This window comes from Peromyscus eremicus, chromosome 1 (assembly GCF_949786415.1).
Source record: "Peromyscus eremicus chromosome 1, PerEre_H2_v1, whole genome shotgun sequence".
NCBI lineage: Eukaryota > Metazoa > Chordata > Mammalia > Rodentia > Cricetidae > Peromyscus > Peromyscus eremicus.
In genome coordinates, this window is record NC_081416.1 from 652,798 (window position 1) to 658,207 (window position 5,410).

Sequence of the window (5,410 nt, forward strand, 5' to 3'; positions counted from 1 at the left end):
TGCTTTCGTTACCATCTCTTCCAACTAACCTCGAGTTCCACGAAAGTAAAAGTTTTACTTGTCTTTTTCTCCATCCTATCTTCAACGACATGTCATGAAGATAGTAGCTGTGGAGTTAAAATTTTCTTGGATTGGGCTAGAGAGGTGGCTTAGGGGTTAAGAGCACTCACTGCTCTTGTAGAGGACCTGAGTTTGGGCCCCTTGATGTTGGGTACCTCACAGTAACTCTAGATCCAGGAGCTACAATGTCTTCTGTCCTCTTGTACATTTGCACTCATGAGCACCCCCACCCAATACACACTCTTAAAATATTTTAAAAATTGCTAGAGGGCCTGGATTTGTAACTACAGTACTTGGGAGGTTGAAGCAGGAGAATCTTCAATTCTAGGCCAGCTTGGGCAACATAGGAAGACCCTATCACAGAAATAAGAAAAAAACAGTTTAGTATTTTGGGAGACAGGGTCTCTGGCACTGCCTAGGCTGGCTGAAAAATTATGATCCTCATGTTTCTGACTTCTAAGTTCTGAGATTTCAGATATGCACTCCCACACCAGGCAAGGTCAGTTCTTGAAGACAGGCATTGTTATTGTTATTGTTATTACTATTATTTGTGTGTGTGTGTGTGTGTGTGTGTGTGTGTGTGTGTGTGTAATACATGGGTGCAGGGAACTGAACTCTGGTCCTTTGGAAGAAAAGCAAGCACTCCTAACCACTGAGCTATCTTTCCAATCCCTCTTTTCACTATTTCAATGAAACAGGATAGTAACGTAAGAAACATTGGTGACTTGCTCAAGTTCAAAGAGATAGCAAGTCTAACATATTCTTACCATGTTCAACTGACTTGAAACCTGTGAGGACCGCTCTTCAAGGGTTAATTAAGCAGGTGCCCCAGGTGATAAGAGGGAGATCATGCCTATTGTACAAACCTCCTTAAAGAAAAACAATAAGGTCCCAAACACCATTTCCTCTCCAGACACCTTTTCGATCTAATAATCTAAGAAATTATTTTTTTTCAAGGAAGAGAGGCTTCAGACTCAGAATTAGACTGTCTTGGTGAGATTTGGCAATAAGAAGCAGAAAATCTGAGAAGTCATGTGAATGAGACAGAGATCAGAAGTCAAGGATTATAAAGGCAACTAATTCCCTCTTTGTCAGGAATTGGGACTCCTACTCCTTGATCTGGCACTCAGTCTAAATGACAGTCTAAGCTGCTGCACTTCCAGCCATCACATTTACCTTCTTGCCATCAGAAAGAGGGAAGTCTTCACCACTTTAGGGAGCACTTCCTATAAGTTAAATGCAATGACTCAGTTTATTCTCCTTCTACTTGAAGGCTTAATGAAAAAAAGGGAAAGAGAGGAAGCAATGATTTTGTTCCATTCCTGTGTTTGAAGCCACTTATGACATCTATGGCTCACTGCCCATGACAGAGCCTCTGAGCTGGCAGCTTTGATCAGAAGATCAAGGAAGGCTTCATTTAAGGACAGGCTATAAAGTGAGACTTACCTGTGACCTGGGTCTTGGGCTGATGAGGACAGAAAGTTATTCTATGTGTGCCTCATTGGAGAGGGGGAGTTTATTTCCCTCCCCAAGGTGTGCGTATAAGCTGCTGCACCTTGGATTGCATTGAAGCCCAGTAAAGAGGGAATGTTGGTAAAGAATAACTGGTAGGAATTATTGGGGTGCTGCCAAGGTGAGGACAAGGGACTGCCACTGCAGGCTGATCAGATATGGCTCAGGCCCTGGATGAGCCAGTCTCTTGTTGCCCCATTAAGCAGGGGGAATAGGGCTGGCAAAAAGCTTAGGGAGCAGGTTCTATGATGCTCCAGTAAGCTGGCAAGACCTGAAGCCCAGTTGTATGAGCCCTCTGTGCATTCAAGTGCATGGAAGGAACAGCTGCCTTCAGGGGAAAAGGCCCCTAGCTCTGGACAGCTGTGGATATAACTCAGGTTACACCTGCTAGCTGGTGAAGCTCTGGGAGGGTGGTAGAATGGAACCAGGGTGCTCAAAAGAGAGGTGGAAGAAGGGACCATGCCCTTTGGGTCCATGCAAATGTGTGTCTGCATCCAATAAACCACCAGCATCTGGAAGGCATGATAAGCAGCTCCCCCCACATAGGGAACACACAGCCACACTAAGATACCCTACCCCCAAGATGCTGGAGGAATGAGGGATGCTCCCCGAGGTAGACCATGCCCCTTCATGTCTTCTCAGAGAGGAGGAAGGAGATCCCCAAGGTCTGGTTAGGTGAGTCCTCACCAGACATACCCCCACCACAAGAACCAGGGCCCCCTTGCCCAGGTCTCTGCCCTTATCAGAGAAAGGCTACAGAATAAACAAGGCAGGGCTGGCAGTGCAAAAAGCTGTCAGTGACCACAATGGGACGCCAGAGACAGCTACTTGTTCAAGGAGGGGACATGGAGCAAAGTTTGCACCTGAAAAGAGTCCCTGTGTCTGTCTAAGGAAAACCTCCACAGGATGAGGCTGGTGCTTTTTCCCTGTTGTCCTGGGCAGGTGGCCCTGCAGGGTTGATGGGGTGTCCCTGAAGAGGAGTCATTTGATTTCCTGGAATTTGGATTTTGAAGTGTGGTGATAGGGAAAGACTTTTCCTAAAAAAAAAAATGGTGAAAGTCTAAGAACTACTGAGAGCTCACACTGAGTCTCAATTTCCTACACACACACACACACACACACACACACACACACACACACACACACACACGATGCTGATGTGGCTAGTGCCATTTTACTCATTTTATAGTAAGCATAGGCTCAGAGATGTGAAATAACTTTCTTGAAGGCAGAAGGTGTCACATGGTGGATCCAGGTCCTTCATCTGTCCTGGAGTGATTTAGATACCTAGGAGGTAGTTTAGGCACACATTCTAAAGGAAGCCAGCCACACAGGGCAATGAGTTCCAGGTGATGAGTAGGTGTGGACCATACTCAATAGGAGAGGAAGGCAGATAATATCTGCATATTCTAGTTGATGGTCTGGACCATTCAGAGTGGTTAGCAAGCTCAGCAGGAAGAAACTCATAGAAGGCAGCAGTTGGACATAGTGTGGCATAGAAGCCTCGGAGGAAACAGAGGGCAGAGACCACATAGACCTGCCTGAATGATAGTTGGTAGCTTTGATTCCCTGTGGCTGGACATCAGGATCCTTACTGAGGGTCAGAGACAAGGAAATGGTGTTGGGCCCCAGGTTTGCCTAGAAATAAATACTGAACATACAGCAAACTGGAGGTTTCAATGTCAATCTATTTAAAGATGGCAGCTCAATGAAAACTTAGGTGGTTGGGGATGTGGCACAGTAGGTAGAATGCTTACCTAGTGTGCATGAAGCCCTGGGTTTGATTATAAACACTGCACAAACTGGACATGGTGGTTTAAGCGTACAATCCCAGCACTTGAGAAGTAGAGGCAGGTGGATCAGCACTCAAGGACAGCCTGGGCTACATGAGACCCTGTCTGGAAAGGAAGGAAGGAAGGAAGGAAGGAAGGAAGGAAGGAAGGAAAGAAGGAAGGAAAGAATGAAGGAAAAAAGGGAAACAAAGAACTTTGCCATATATCTGATAGCTTTTAGGAGTCTCAGATGCATATTGTATTCTGTCTCCAAAGTTCACTGGTCTCAGAAGTCTTCTGGTCAAGTGTGTTTCATTTGGTTTGGTTATTTCTGCTTACTGAAACCCACAAATGCTTCCTGGATGAGAAGTGATGGACATTGGAGATGTGCAAGAGAAGAACTATACTGAACTCTACCAGGAAACTGGGCATTCAGAGTGAGAACTTCAGCAGTGCATTCGTTGACAGAAGTTGCTATGATAGATAAAGCTTGGACCTCCACGGCCTCAGCTGCTTGTTTATGCCACAATGAGTGGCTATTCCTGCTGTGGATATCTGTATGCTGTGAATGTGTTGCTCTGATTGGTTAATAAATAAAGTGCTGATTGGCCAGTAGCCAGGCAGGATGTATAGGTGGGACAAAGAAAGAGGAGAATTCTGGGAACAGGAGGGCTGAGTCAGGAGACACTGCCAGCCGCTGCCATGAGAAGCAAGATGTGAAGGCAGAACTGGGAAAAGGTACCAAGCCACGTGGCGAAACATAAACAAGAATTATAGGTTAAGTGTAAAAGCTAGTCAGTAATAAGCTTGAGCAAATGACCATATAGTTCGTAAATAATATAAGCCTCTGTGTGTTTACTTGGGCCCGAGTGACTGCAGGACTGGCAGGTGAGAGAGATTTGTCTTGACTACCGGCAGGCTGGGACACAGGAAAACTTTAGCTTCATATTCCTGGTTGGTTAGGCTTCACCCATAGACTGGATCTTGTGGCTCTTCCCTTTTGTGAATCCTTGGAGTCTTTGGCAGTCAGCCTAAAGTGGACTGTTCTTACGGTAGTGTTCTCAACCTTCCTAATGCTTTGACCCTTTAAAACAGTTCCTCATATTGTGGTTGTAAGTAAATTGGTTGTAACTCAATGGGTTTGGCCCCAGGTTTCAGCACCAACAATGTAAGTAAATTGGTTGCAACAATTCTGCGGAAAGGTGTCCTGACTACCTGAGGAGTCAGGCAACACCTCAAGCTGCTTAGAACAACAGCTCTGCCCTGAAGGTGTCCCGGACACCTGGAGCTGTTTAGCACAGCTCTGACGGCTGGAACCACAAAGAAGCAGCCCAACCATGGAAAAGAAATTTTTCTGACTTCTCAGGAAAGTCTGGCCTGGAACTGCTTCAGCAGGAAAGGGTATCCTGACTATTCGGGAAAGTCAGGGTATACCTGGTATGATGGGGGATGGTCTCCCCACAGGATATTGCAATCCTGCTCTTCTCCTGGAGATCTGTTGCAGCTGAGCTTTGCTCAGCCCCCACTTAAGGGGGCTTCCTAGCAGAGTTCTGCTTCTCCGCGCTCTCTCTAGCCTAAGATGTTGCTTCTTTTGCTTCACTCTGCAAAAGGGAAACTCCTGCAGAAATGTAGCAATCTCCTCTGGCTCTGGAGAAAAGTGTTACTTTTTCAGCTCTCTCTTGCTCTGTCCACTGAGGGACGCCTCAGCAAAGATCGTCTGTTCAGCTCTTCTTTGCTCTGCTCTTTCAGCTCTCCCTTGTTTTGTCCACTGAGGGAGTCTCAGCAAGGATCTTCTCTATGCCAGTGAAGGAAGATCTTTACACCCAAAACTCTTTTGAGAAAGAGATTTATTTGGGAAGGAGTAGTCCAGGAGAGTAGCTGCCTCTACTACGGCAGAGAGAACAGCCTTTTTTTCTAACTGACCAGGCAGGATGGTTTACACAGGAAGTCTTGGGGGTGCAGTCAACCAGGGGTTGACTTGGGGCCCAGGGTTCTACTGTCCTGCTCTGTGATTGGTTGGTTTCACAAGTCAGTTGGCTAGGGACAGAGATGGCTCTGATCTGACT